Source organism: Macaca mulatta, chromosome 3, assembly GCF_049350105.2.
Source record: "Macaca mulatta isolate MMU2019108-1 chromosome 3, T2T-MMU8v2.0, whole genome shotgun sequence".
Classification (NCBI taxonomy): Eukaryota; Metazoa; Chordata; class Mammalia; order Primates; family Cercopithecidae; genus Macaca; species Macaca mulatta.
The window spans coordinates 347,753-363,426 of NC_133408.1; the positions used below are offsets into that span (position 1 = coordinate 347,753).

Genomic DNA, 15,674 nt, shown 5'->3' on the forward strand with positions numbered 1-15,674 from the left:
GTGCAGGCTCCCTTCTCCCCAGGTAAGACCCTGGCGTCTCTACAGGAACACCCACCTCCCTTCCCTGCAATCCACTCCAGCTGCTCACGGCCAGTCAAGGGGGGCGCTCTTCAGAGAGGAGCAAACGGTTTCGAGGACAGCCTGAACTCCAACGTCCCAGGTGTGGCTTGCCAGGAAGCACAGAGGAAGGATGCAGGTCCCAAGAAGGAGGAGGCGCAGGAGGACGACGAGAGAGAAGAGAGAGAGACAAGAGAGGCAGACTGCCCAGCGGGGGGCTGAGCACAGGACCTGGCTGAGGTCTCCTGGGGAGGGGCAGAGGCAAACAGGCTGCTGCTTCTAGGCTGCTCTGGAAGATACAAGCTCGAAGGGGCTGCAAGGCAGGACTCACTGAGGAGCAGTCATGTGGATGCCACGCCTCTCACATGGCACACACTGACAACATGCAACTCACATGCAACACAACACAACACGCATGTACAATGTGCTTATACAACACTGACAACACACACTGCACACAAACACACACAACCTATACAACACATACCCAATACATGCAACTCACAACACAATGTGCATTTATAACACACTCATACGACACATAACCAATACATGCAACTCACAACACAACATGTGCGTACAACACACTCATACACACATACAGCACACGTAAGTTACATACAACACAACACGCATGAACAATGCACTCATACAGCACACACAACACACAACTCACATACAACATGCACATGCAACACACTCATACAACACACAACACTCATACAACACACAACACACGTAACTCACAACACAACATGCACACACAACACTCATACAACATACATACAATACATGCAACTCACAACATACACATACAACACACTCATACAGCTCACGTACAACACATGCAACTCACGTACAACACAACATGCACGTACAACACACTTGTACAACACAACACTCATACAATGTACACACAATACATGCAACTCACAACACAACATACACATACAATACACTCATACAACACATACAACACATGCAACTCACGCACAACACAGCATGCACGTACAACACACTCATACAACATATAACACATACAACATACACACAACACACGCAACTCAACACAAATACATGTACAATTCACTCACAACACACAACACATGCAACACATAAACACATGTACAACACACTGATACAACACACAACACTCATACATCACACACAATACATGCAACTCATATACGACATACACATACACACATACAACACACAACACTCATACAACATACAAAGCATGCAACTCACAAATACATGCATAACACACTCATACAACACACAACACTCAAACATACAATAAGTGCAACTCAACACAATATGCACATACAACACACATACAACCCATGCAACTCACATACAACACAACACACTCATACAACACATTCATACAACACACACTATACAGATTCTAAGTATGAAATAGAAAACAGCACACGCACAGTTTCTAAATTTGATGAAAACTTTTTTCAAGAAAGTCGTCCAACATTCAAACTGGTACCATGTCCTCATTTTCAGTTGCTGTTCAGATTCAAGCATTTTTATCATCTACTCTATGAATTATAATAATACAGCATAAACCCATTTTTCATTTTACACCCACTTTAGTGTGGGGTACTCCAAAACAGGGGCCAGGAGCCTCAGAGTCGTCCCTCGGAACAAAACACAACCGACACTCAGAGGCCAGGAAGGGAACTCGGGGGGTGACACACACTCTCTCATCTGCAGAGCTCTGCTTCAAATACTTTACACGTAACCAGGGCTGGAACGGGTTGGTGAGGGTACAGACATAGCAAACTGAGAAGAAACTGGCAGGTGGAGAAAGATCAGTCAAAATCCAAGGAAAAATGCTGAACATTTTCCACAAATAGTTCACACAACAGATGATACTCAGGCTACTGAAAGTTTATTGAGAGGGGTCTTGCTCCAAAGAAAAAGTTCTCTCCCAAAGTTATCAAAGTTTCACAGCAGGCACCTGCCCCCAACACACCATCTTCCGAGGGCCTAGGAGTCAAAAAGAAGGTAAGACAGTAGTAAGGGTACAGGGGGAGGAGAGCGGGAGGGGACCGAGAACTCGGAACCAAGAGATGGGCGGACACTGAATGCCTGACTCCAAGGTTATCACCTCAGAAAACAAGTCTGTTTAAGTCCGTAGTAACAGTGTTAGTACTTTCACTGAACCTGCACTCAACACTGGAGAACCTCCCTGTGTTATGAAGACGATCTGAAAAATAACATTAATTCACAATGTAGAGTGATGATTCAGCCACAGAAAATAAAACTGACATAATCCACTACAAGTCACACTATGTCTTTCTTTAAGACTGGTTTATGATGCAGAAAAGAGGCAGTTTGAGATCTAAAATACTTAAACTGGCAAATACCTTGTTTCCCTGAATTCTCACAACCGTGGCATCAGCTAGAGTAAGACAGAGTGGTTTTCAGAGCTTCCAGAACAGCAGAACAGATCAATCATAAATATGCAAAAGTGATCTGAAAACAGAATTAATTAATATTCCACGTTTTGGCTTAAACTAGTCATGTGATTTCCAATAAGTGGGAAACATTCACACCAATTTTTATAAGAAAGTTCAATGTGAACACATAGTACAGAACATTGCCTTTGTTTTGGAATTTATTTATTTAATATGACAATTTCATTTGTATTTAGTTATTCCTGATGTTGAATGCTCATCTTTATTAATGATGAGCTACCCATTTTCTGACTGAGGAAACAGAAAATTGTCACTGCCTAACAGCAATACTCAAAACAGCCTGTATGAAAGGAAAAGGTATATCTGTGTGCACACAGATGCATACACATGCATACACGTACCTATACATGTACACACGTGTGTACATATGTGCATACACATACACACATACACGTGTATGCACGTGCACACGTGCATGCACATGTACACGTGTGTGCATGAGCGCACATGCATGCACACATACGCACATACATGCATACACACGCATATGCACATACACGTACACTCATATACACACATACATATACACACGTACACATGCACACACATACATGCATATACACGTGCACATGGACACGTGGACACGCACATACACACGCATACACACATGCACACACATGCATGCGTACATGCATACGTAAGTATCATCTCAGGTACGTGGATTCAAAATTCTGATGCAAACAAGAATAATTAAAAAACAGGGTAGGGTGTCAACAAGTGAGAATTGAGATGAAAGTTCTGATATGTTCCAGAGACAATACGGGAGGTCGTCACATCACATAAATATCTTACCCATTTTAAACGTGACAATTCCTGCCAACATCGGCCTGGATTAAGATGATTTCATTGACATAAGGAACAGAAAATATAATATTTATTCTAATGAGATTCTGTAATCATTACATTATTTTCACAATTATAAGTAATCACTAAATAACTTCCTCCCAAGGGTCTAAAAATAAAAATAAGATAACAAAAGAAGGTCACAGTCCTGACAGCTTTATCATGCAAATCACAACTGTGAAAATTAAGCATGTTTTTGAGACTATGCCCTCCTCAAATATCCTTCCTGGAATTTTGTAGCAGTAATGGCTGGTAATTAATTGTTATACCAGCTGGAAAGTATATCATTTGGGGTATGTGAAGTAAACATGTAAAGAGAAATGACCACACACACCTGAAACCAGGCCTCATTTCACAACTGTTTCCTACTTTCGATTTGCTTAGTTTACTTCATGAGGTATCTCGAGGAGAGAAAGCAGAGCTGGGATCTGCCCTGAGGCTGCTTCGGGAAGAGCTGGGTGGGCACCAAGACCCTCAGACCGAGGGCTGAGCTGCGTGGCTATGACCCCATCACTGCAGCTCCCCAAGCGTGTGTCCCTGTGTGTCACGCAAACCCCTGCCACACAGGTGACACACGCCACACGCCTGACACAGGCTCAGCACACAGGGAGCTGCAGGGGCCTTTGAAAACAGTATGCTGAGAATAGATAGGGCTCAAGGACAGTATCTCCAATTGAACTTTTAATGAACTCCCGTAGGTGCCAAGAAGGCGGGCAGATAAGGAAGAGCATAGAAACAAAGAACTGAGTAGAAGGTTACATCTGGGAAAAGAAAGTTTGTTTTGCATTGCATTCTTTCTGCTGACGTGGGGTTTATGGAGTATAAATAAAGTGAGGCAGAGGCTCTGAGCGCGGCCGCCATGTTCTCTGTGTGTCTTTGTCTTTTGTGTGTTCTTTCATTCTCCACCACCCCCGGCACGGACCCCAACAAGTGGCGCAGCGAGCAGGGTCAGCACGGGTGAGTAGGGGAGAACAAGAAGGGGAACCCCCTAGGGGCGGGTAAGGCCCGGATATTGTTAAGGGGAACCTTCTTAAGCTTTCATTATGGGGAATTCCATCTCTCTGGCCTCAGAATATTTACGGCTGTTTCAAGGACTGTTGCTGTCTATAGGAGTAAAAGTGAAAGAAAAAGACTTTGAAGTGATTGTTTGCCCATGTTGAACAACATTGTTACTGGTTTCAGTATCAGACTAAAGTGCAGCTGAATCGCAGAGAATGGTTACAGGTGGTAAAAACTCTGCTTAGAGCTCTCCAGTTAGGGGATATTATGCCTCTAAAATTGTGGACCTTGTGTGACTCTATCACTCAGACATTAGAGTTACTTGAGACTGATTCAGAGTGTGGTAATGTAGCCACAGGAGGAAAGGTATCTGAGGATTTGGAAAAAATAAAAATAAAATAAATCTGAAATGGAGCCCATTTGTGCCAGGATAACAGAGGATGGGGGGGTAGCAAAAGGGGGAGAAGAGAAAAAGCCAGCTCTTCCTTCTTCTAAGGGAAATTCTGACATGCAGTGTATTATGGAAATGCTTCAACAAATATTACAGATATATTCTTCTAATTCACCTTTGCGAGCTTTCCCTGTTTCTTTTCCTTCTGCCCTGTTAAAAGAGGATTTTCCAGTGCCTCCAACCCCCCAGCTTCCTTATCTTTACCTTTGTTTGGCAAAGTTGAAGCCCTGTTCACATCAGACATACTTTAAATTTATACTAAACACCTGTTTAATATGTTAAAACCAGTGTATATGTATATCTTATTGTTTGTTAAAATATTATGAGTATTTCAATAGTCAATAAATAAACACATTAATATTAACTATTAATATTAATATAGTATTAATAACCCCAGCTAGGAAATTGTTATGTTATAGGGGTGCATAGGTTCCACCAATTTACACTCCAAACAGAAGTTGAATATTCGAGCTGCTTAATACATTAACTACCTCTTGATATTTTCTGTGTTTTTAAATTTTAACCATTGTATTGTGTATGTAATGATTCTCAATTTGGTATTAATATACATATTTCCTAGTGAGTAATGATGTTAGACATATAGGTTTATTGTCATTTCTTTGTTCTGCTACTTTTGGTTGGGTTATTTGCCTTTTCTTATTAATATGTTGAGATTCTTTATATTTGGGGATATGAGTATTATTATATATTATATATACTTTTAATTAAAAAAAAAATTTAAGGAGCTGGATCTGTTTCCAATTATTTGTGCTTCTTTCGCTCCTAATGCTCAGTTTTCAAATGGTGGCAATAATGTCCAATTTAATGCCTTACAAATTAAATTTTTAAAAAGAAATGAAAGCTGCCATTTCTAACTATGGACCTCAATCTCCTTTTATTCTTGGTCTTCTTGATATTTTTCATCAGAAAATTTGATAATTCCTATAGACTGGAAGACTTTGGGGAAGGCTTTTCTTGATCGTTCTCAGTGGTTACAATTGCACAGCTGGTAAATGAACAAGGCACATGTATAGGCTAGAACCCTTTTGCTACCCCCCCATCCTCTGTTATCCTGGCACAAATGGGCTCCATTTCAGATTTATTTTATTTTTATTTTTTCCAAATCCTCAGATACCTTTCCTCCTGTGGCTACATTACCACACTCTGAATCAGTCTCAAGTAACTCTAATGTCTGAGTGATAGAGTCACACAAGGTCCACAATTTTAGAGGCATAATATCCCCTAACTGGAGAGCTCTAAGCAGAGTTTTTACCACCTGTAACCATTCTCTGGACCCAATGAGGAACAACTCACAGGCACGGACCAATATGCTACTCTTAATGCTCAGGCTGGTTTAGATGATGTTGCCTTTACTCAAATCAAGACTTTGTTTTTAAGGGCCTGAAATAAGGTAGAGATAACAGGAAAATGTTCCCTTTCCTCTGTGAAGATTTTACAGGGCACAAATGAACTATATTCAGATTTCGTAGCCCGTCTTCAGGATGCTGTCTTCAAAATTGTGGGTGCTGGCCTTGCTTCAAAAATTGTGTTATAAACATTGTCTTTTAAAAATGCTTATGCTGACTGTTAAAAATTGTTAAAATCGTTAAAGGCCAATGGGGCCAATTTAGATAAATATATTAAAACTTGTGTTAGTGTTGGAGGGGCTATTTATGATGCTCAATTATTTGCTGGAGCTTTGTCTAAAGCCTTAAAAGGAAATAACAGACAAGGTGTTTGTTTGCAGTGTGGTAAACCTAGACATTTCAAAAAAAAGAATGTCATAAAAATTGAACACTTTTATCCCTCAAGGCAGAAAGCTGCCTTCAGAGGTGTACAAATATTGTGGTAAAGGTCGACATTGGACAAATAAATGTCGTTCCAAAACTGATAAAAGTGGAAATTTACTGTCTCCTCTCCTGGGAAACGGGAGCCGGGGCCCACAGGCTTGGGGCCCCAACAATTACAATAGAAGTCTACTACAATATTCAGTGAGCAATGGCCTACAACATTAAGGAATAAATTCAAGTCCTCCTTAAGGATCCCACACCTTACCCCAGTTTCTCAGCTTTATGCGGCAACTAAGCAGAGCGCCGCTGCTGACTTAGCTATTACTCAGCCTTATACTTTGTCTACTAATAGAGGAGTATATAAATTAGTTATTAGAGTGTGTGGCCCTTTGCCAAAAGGACATGATATTACTAATAAAATTTTTATTTTGGTACAAGTTTCACAATTTATACGCCTAGAGGCAGGGGAACGTATTCTCAATAGAGAGGGTTTCGTAGCACAGAAAAAACTGTTTTTTGGGAAACTTTAGTTTCTAATCAAAAGCCCTTATGTTCATTGCACATTAATGGGATAGTTTTAAAAGAGTTAATTGATACGGGGGTGAATATGTCTATTATTTGTTTAAATTAGTGGCCTATACAATGGGAAAAAAGACAAGTTTCAGTTATACTCACTGGCTTGGGTGCTGCTTCTGTGATTTATCAAGACGTAGAACCTTTAACCTGTGTCGGTCCTAAAGGTCAACAAGGTCAAGTGTTTTTTTTAATTTTTATATTGTTCCTATCAATATTAATTTTTGGGAACAAGATCTTTCACAACAATTTGCTGCTTTTTTAAACATTCCTCATATTTCCTCAGCTGCCAAAAATAAGATGTTCAAAATGGGCTACAATCCTTTAAACTCATAGCCACCACTCCTATTTAGGTGAAACAGTGACTATTATTTAAAGAAATACTTAGGACTCTAAAAGAGTAAGTCAAAAAACAAATGGCCGAGAGGAATATAATGCCACGTATTTCTGCATGGAATTCCTGTCTTTGTCTTGTCTTAAAATTATAAATGTTTACATTAAACCTAGGGAAAGTTTACAGCCTGGTCTTCCTAATCCTGCCCTTATCCCACAAAGTTAAAACCAGAGAAAAGCAGCAAGATGCTTTTGTATCATTACAAACTCAGCTTTCTTTCAACTCACTTAATATTGCCACAGAAAAAATTTAACTGGATTTTCTTATCAATATTTAGGTTATACCTTGGGGGCACAAAATATTCGACCCCAAAAAATTCAAATTCGACGTGATCATTTAAAAACATTAAATGATTTTCAAAAGCTTCTAGGAGACATTAATTGGATGCGTCCTGTTTTAGGAATACCAACATATCAGTTATAACATCTTTTTTCTATTCTAGAAGGAGATAGTCACTTGGACAACTCACGGCATTTAACTCCTTTGGCTTTACAGGAACTCCAGCCTGTTGAAGAGCAACTTCAAAAGGCCCTTCCTTTTGTTTATTTCATACTTTACCTTCTCCCACAGGAATGATTCATCAAACTAGTCGACCACTAAAATGGATCTTTTTGTCCAATAAAATATCTAAACGCTTGGCTACTTATATCGATCGTTTAGCTGAACTGATCATCAAAGGACGGCATCACTGTCGACAACTTTGGGGAGGAGATCCTTCCTTAATATCTCTCAATTCACTCATAGTCAGATCACTTATCTTCTTGCAACTTCTGATTCTTGGCAAGAAGCTTCATCAATCTTGAGTTACAGTTTATCCTTATCCCTCGGTGCAATAGGGAGAATTGTTTGCTATTCTCATGGTCTTACTTGATTTCCCTACTACTGGTTGTAACATTGTTAGTGATTCTCAATACGCCGTTTATGTTACTTCTTATATTTCTCAGGCCACTTTACCTCTTTGTACTACTTCTTCTCTTCAGAAATTCTTTTCTTTGTTATCCTTTACTTTGAGCCAACGTCGAGCTCCTTTATTCATCACTCATCTTCGTTCTCATTCTCAACTTTCTGGACCATTTGTTCATGGTAATACTCAGATTGATTTGCTTTTAATCGGCCACCTACATGCTGCAGAACAAAAATATACTCTACATCACACTAATAGTTCTGGCCTTCAACGATGGTTTCATTTAACTCACAAACAAGCTCGTTCTCTTATTCGAGCTTGTCCTTCCTGTGCTCCTTTGAGCATTCCATCCTTCCATCCTGGGGTTAATCCACGAGGTGTCCCTTCTTTTAGACGATTAAAGTATGTTCATCATACCATTGATACCTTTTCTCATTTCTGTTATTACTCATCTCTTAGCTTATTTCGCCATCATGGGCATTCCTCATACTTAAAACTAATAATGCCCCTGCCTATGTCTCTCGTAAATTACAAGTTTTCTTACAGCAATACAATATTCAACATATCACCAGTATCCCGGGCAACAGTCAAGGTCAAGCCATCATTGAGCGCACAAATTTAACTTTAAAAACTTAACTATTAAAACAAAACAAAAAGGGGGAAATGAGCCCCCCAGAAACCAGATTTTGAAACCAGATTTTGAAGGTTCTTTTTACCTTAATTTTTTTGAATCAATGGAGACAATTGCAAGACTCTGCTGTCGTAACCCATCTTTCCTCAACTCCCTCGGTGATAGTCCCTGCTCACAGTTTAAAGGTTTGGTATCCTAATGAAGAAGGTAAGCATGTTCAAGGGCAAGTTCTAAAACAGGGACGGGGCTATGCTCTTGTCCTTACAGGGAGTGGACCTGAGTGGTTTCCTACAAGATGATTGAAACCCTGTTGAAAAGAAAACTGGATTCAGCATGCATTTCTTCCTTTGTTAGATGTGCCTCGGCGGGAGACTTATTTCTCTTAGTGAGGCTTTGTATGAATATTGGACTTATATTCCCTTTCCACCCTTGTATCAGGGAGTCGCCTGAGAGGAGGCGGAAATTAAGGTTTTCACCAATAACATTACTTGGATGCCATCCCCCATATGGACAAGGACAACATAGAACGGGAAACAGCAATTATAATCAGCACATACCAATTTGGAGTGGAAGGACTTCCAATATGTATGGGAAATAGTCCTCATTGTCTCCGAAAATTGCATGAAGCTTGGGCTGTTCGTTATAATCATAGTCATGTGGCTGCTAATACTGTTATTATTGTAACTAGAAGTTTTTAATATAATCATACTGTATATAGTAATGAAACTATTCCTAGTTCTTTACTTTTTTGTCCTATTCTAGAGGTTTCTCCTAATATTGAGGTGCTGGAGTGACAATAATGTCGGGGAACTAAACCCCGGATTTTATTAGAATACAACGGGATGCAAATAACTGATTGAAGTGTGCACGGTGATTTTCAAACAAAATTTAGTCACATACCTTTGAAATGACACTAGGTAAATAAAAGTATTGCTGCTAACAGTAATGAAACCTTGGTATGGCGTGAAGGAGGCCTGAAGTACAGAGTTATTTTTGGAAGTTGTTAGTTGCAGGCGATGCCATTAGCACTTTTGTGGGGAATATGCCCCTTAATCTTTCTAACCCGAATAACTCCTTTCATATTCAGTTATATCGGAATACCTCCTGATATATTATTGCTTGTGTCCGTAAGCCCCACCTATTATTAGCAGGAAATTTGACATGGGATAATCTTACGGGGATTGTTAATTGTACAGATACGTGTACATTTTTGTCTTGCCTCAATCATTCCTGGTGGCACAATTTTACTGAGGATATTTATATCCTCAGGGCTCGTAAGGAAATTTGGCTACCTGTTAACCTTACGCGACCATGGGGGGCATCACCTCTTGAGACTTATATTTGGACTTCTCTCCAGCGAACCCTCCGTGCCCTTGGACTTATAATTGCCTCGGTGATGAGCCTTGTCGCCATCGTCTCCACTGCAGCCATAGCAGGACTCGCTCTTCGTCAAAGCATACAAAATGCTGAATTTATGCAGCAATGGCACAAACAATCTCACCGGTTATGGCTTCAACAACGAAACATTGATTCTCAACTTGCTGAAAGATTGGACAACATGGAGCAAGCATTGACATGGCTTGGAGATCAGCTCACTGTACTCAGTACTCGGATGACATTACAATGTGATTGGAACTCCACTCAATTTTGTGTAACGCCTGTGCCTTTTAACATCTCTCAAAATTGGACTGTAATCCGAAAATTATTAGTAGGCCATAAAAATATTAGTTTGGACATCCAAGAGCTCACTCAGAACATTTCCAAAGCATTTCGACAACAATTACATGTGTTGTCCGGAACTGTAACCCTTCAGGAGCTGGGTCAGTGCCTTGCTTTAACCCATGGACCCAGATGAAGATATGGATTTCTACAATCTCTGGAAGTATATTGCTTTGGGCACTTGGATTGGGTCTACTTCTTTTGGTGATTCGATGCTCCCTCTGTCGCCTCCAAAAACAAAAGAAAACACAAGAACAAATATGGGCTACCTTTTTAGGATTGAGGCAAAACAAAAAAAAAGGGGGGGAAATGCAGGGACCTTTGAGAACAGTATGCTGAGAATAGATAGGGCTCAAGGACAGTATCTCCAATTGAACTTTTAATGAACTCCCGTAGGCGCCAAGAAGGCGGGCAGATAAGGAAGAGCATAGAAACAAAGAACTGAGTAGAAGGTTACATCTGGGAAAAGAAAGTTTGTTTTGCATTGCATTCTTTCTGCTGACGTGGGGTTTATGGAGTATAAATAAAGTGAGGCGGAGGCTCTGAGCGCGGCCGCCATGTTCTCTGTGTGTCTTTGTCTTTTGTGTGTTCTTTCATTCTCCACCACCCCCGGCACGGACCCCAACAGGGAGCGATCAGTAAGTGGTGACTAGAGAGAAGTGACGGCCTTCAGCGTGGACGGAGAAAACAGGCCACAGACTCACAGAGGAAACGCCACAGATCCACAGACGGAGAAAACACCACAGACGCACGGACGGAGGAAACACCACAGACGCACGGAGGGAAGAAAAGCGCCACAGACGCATGGAGGGAGGAAAAGTGCCACAGACGCAGGGACGAAAGAAATGCCACTGACGCACGGATGGAAGAAACACCACAGACGCATGGAGAAATCTAACCAAGAAGGTTAAAGATCTCTATGAGGAAAACGATATTCTACCCTCTGAAGGTAGAACAGTGGCTTCTAGAGACAGGAAAGGGCGGCGGGAAGGCAGAAAGGGAGAGGTTGTCTAATGGATACAAAATTACATCTAGATAGTAAAAATAAGGGTTAGTGTGCTATAGCCTTGTAGGGTGACTATAGTTTACAATTTATTGTATATTTTCAAGCAGCTAGAAGAGAGGATTTTAAATATTCCCAGCATTAAGAAATGACAAATGTTTGAGATGATGGACATACTAATTACCCTGGGTTGCTAATTACACACGAAAAACATGTATTGAAATATCATACTGTATCCCATGGATATGTACTATAATGTGTCCATTAAAAATAATAATTGTTAAAAATCCAAGGGTCATTTCTCATGTGTCCTTTGTCAGTGTTGTGGTCCATTGGTGGAGACCTAGCCATTTGCAAGTAAGACTATAGTCACTTGAGCTGAAAGCAAATGAATCGTCACAAAAATTACCACTGGCACCAAGTCTTCTTTCCAGAATTTCCTGCCCACAGCACTGCCACAGTCACTGTGGGCAGGAAAGACACACTAGCACCCAAGTTTCAACCCCAGTACAGTTGATGCTTTTATTTCTCTGGTTTGGAATAGGTGTGTGTTCATAATTTACGTTTACTCCAACTGTCCCCTTGCTTAAATAGCTTCTTAAGGATAACTTCCTCTTACTAAATCCCAACAGCTTCTGAGCATCCATTATATTCTCCAAAGTAAATAAAAAGAGAAAACGTGTTGAAAGCCTGATAATGTTCACTTAAGAATCCAGCATGATATACAGCTTGAAATGGCTACTCCACCTTGTTCCTTTACATGACTTTTAAAGTAGCCCCAGTTATTATACATAATTGAAGTCATAATTTCTGCAATACCATTAGGTCCACGAACGGTGGGGCCAGGGGACTTCAAAGTCTGTCTCCGATTTTTTTTTTTTAAAAAAGGAAAGCTCATGAGAGTAGGTAATGAAAATAAATATTCACACAACTCGGAACAGGGGATGGTGAAACATAAAGCTCCAGCCTGGCACAGGTGTCCAGCCAGTGAGGGTGGGGACACAGACTCATACGGTCCCCACAATCCCTCAGAAATGCCACAGACAGGTGGGTGGCCTGAGACAGAGCCAGGCTCCGAATTCCGGGAGCTGTCTGGCTCATGTGCACCTCATGTGGTCCACAGTGCACGAGGATGCCCAACGTCACCAGTCCCGGTGCAGAACACAAGAATGCCCCATGGCATGAGCCCCCGCTGCACAGCATAGCCCGAAGGTGCCAGCTCAGACTCCTACACATGCTGGTCACCAAAGCACTACCCTCCAGGAAGGAGGACCCCAGAGGTCGTGGCAGGGTGAGGTTCTGCTCTTCATCATCCGCGAGCAGAGGGGAAAGTCCCAGCAGACATTTGGGGAGCCTCTACACGTGGTTCTGGGACTCTGAGTGGAGGTTCAAAGATGTCCCCAGGTACGCCAGACTCAAACCTAAAAAAGACCCATTCTTCCAGATATGCCCAGACTGGAACCTATATAGGCCATCCTTCCTAGCTTTTCTCTGGAAAAGCAGGCTTAAAAGAGTATCGACTAAAAGGGGCCACCAGGAAGACAGAAGTCCTATCTTTAAAAAAAGATTTTTTTTTTTTTTTTTAAAGAGGCACTGAGGCTCTGACCCATCTGAGCACAGAGTACATGCTCGGCAGCCTCTGTCAGAGCAGAGCAAGTACACACATGCTCTCCATGCCCTGTGCTCCCAGCACCCGTGCTCCCCGCACCCATGCTTCACACGCCCGTGCTCCCCACACCCGTTCTCCCCGCACCCGTCCTCTCCACGCCCATGCTCCCTACACCTATCTGTGCTCCCCTTGCCTATGCTCCCTGCAGCCGTGCTCCCCGCACTGTGCTCCCTGCGCCCATGTCTGCTCCTCGAGCTCTCTTCCACTGGTTTCCTCTGTACATCCCTCTTGATAGTCACTGTCACCTCGAATCACCTGGCTAAATGGAGGTAAAGAAAAAGTCTAGAGTAGCACATTGGAGGACAGAGTGGAAGTGGCTATTTACCAAGCAGGGCTATGAGATGAGCGCATCTGATCCCCATTAATCCTGACGGTCAGTTGATTAGCCCTGTTCAACAGCTGGGGACACTGAGGTGTGGAAGGACGGGCTTGCTTACCCCAGACGATGCTGACAGTGTGGGCCCAGCCCAGTCCCACAGCCACCAGGAGGAGGCTCCTCACTGGGCAGGCGCGGAGGTGCAGCCCAGAGAACGCTTGGGACCCTGGCACAGACTCCTCAGGAAGGAAACAGAAAGGCCCACAGAGACTCAAGCAGCACAGAAGAAGGTCACCCACAAGTTAAAAATAGATGTTTGTGCTTTACCGTCCCAGAGTGCTAAAAATCCAACCCACTCACACGCACAGCCTGACGTGAGCCTGGCCTCCTGCAGCACTGGGCTAAGCGAGAGACGTACCTGCCTCTCTCCCGACAATAGCAGACTTGGCAGCTATTCTTCAATGTACTTGACACGCTTCCGTGAGGGATTAAGCGACACTCTGTCGACACTGGCTAATTTAATCCTGACACAGCCAACCATCTAGATCTGCAGTGAACAAACAACTTACTTTGGATGATTCTGCCACTAACAAAGACCCTGAATCTCCCACCAAAGCTTAGTGACACGACTTACCTTTCTGTTTTCATTTCAGGTACACTGGCCCACATGATCTAATTTACCTGCTGATAATGCCTTGGAAAGACCACCAGGGGGCCCCACACCATTTTCAGCTTTAGAGGGATGTGAATTTCCCTTTGATGAGAAAGGTGATGGGGAAATAAAACAAGGATCCAAAACAGATGCCTGTGTGTTTCCTGGGAGTGATAAAGTCAGGAACTGCCTCTGTGTGTCAGGCGAGGGAGTAACAGAGACAATGGCACCAACTCCTGAGACAGAGGACCTGATGCATGGTGCAGCTACCGCCTGTGGCCAAGGAAATTCCAGGGAATGTAGACCCCAGTTGTATGGTACAGCCACCATGTGCGACCACAGAAATTCCAGGAATGCAGACCCTCAGTCACATGGTACAGCCACTATCTGCAGCCACAGAAATTCCAGAAAACGCAGACCCTCAGACACATGGTACAGCCACTATCTATGGCCATGGAAATTCCAAGGAATGCAGACCCTCAGTCACATGGTACAGCCACCATATATGGCCACGGAAATTCCGAGGAATGCATACCCCAGTCGCATGGTGCAGCCACAGCCTGCAGCCACAGAAATTCTGGAGAACGCAGACCCCAGTCGCATGGTACAGCCACTACCTATGGCCATGGAAATTCCAGAGAACAGAGACCCTCATTCCCATGGTACAGCCACCACCTATGGCCACGGAAATTCAGGGGAACGCAGACCCTCAGTCACATGGTACAGCTACCACCTGTGGTCACAGAAATCCTGGGGAACACAGACTCCAGTCGCATGGTGCAGCTACCACCTGTGGTCTCAGAAATCCTGGGGAACACAGACTCCAGTCGCATGGTGCAGCCACCACCTGCAGTCACGGAAATTCCAGGGAATGCAGACCCCAGTCACATGGTACAGCCACCATCTATGGCCACGGAAATTCCAGGGAACATAGACACCAGTCGCATGGTGCAGCCACCACCTGTGGCCATGGAAATTCTGGGGAATGCAGGCCCCAGTCTCTAAAGTATGAACTTCACTGCAGTGAATGTGGAAGAGTTTCTCTCTGTGCAGAGCTCAGTATCCAGAAGGGGAGATGGCCCCAGGAATGCCTTCCTCCTCTTCAGAGCTCAGGGCCTAGGGCTGACACCCTTGGGAGGGGTCCTTGTTCAGCAATTGTGCCTGTGGAGGGTCCCCCA

The 15,674-nt window shown here is 42.8% G+C and overlaps 2 long non-coding RNA genes across 3 annotated transcripts in view; one reads left to right on the forward strand and one right to left on the reverse strand.

The window, feature by feature from the left end:
• LOC144339567 (uncharacterized) overlaps window positions 1-14,012 on the reverse strand; it is a 39,603-nt gene extending 25,591 nt beyond the window's left edge. The window contains exons 1-2 of the long non-coding RNA XR_013414738.1: window positions 13,966-14,012; window positions 3,345-3,379 (exon numbers count right to left, since the gene is read on the reverse strand). This is a non-coding gene — a long non-coding RNA (uncharacterized LOC144339567). The remainder of the gene's footprint in view (window positions 1-3,344; window positions 3,380-13,965) is intronic.
• On the forward strand, window positions 4,141-12,146 carry LOC144339566 (uncharacterized). Of its 2 annotated transcripts, none has more exons than XR_013414737.1 (2): window positions 4,141-4,352; window positions 9,576-12,146. It is a non-coding gene; the product is annotated as an uncharacterized LOC144339566 (long non-coding RNA). The 2 variants fall into 2 exon arrangements; XR_013414736.1 differs by having other exon boundaries at window positions 4,230-4,352; window positions 9,405-12,146.
• Window positions 14,013-15,674: the final 1,662 nt, after the last annotated feature.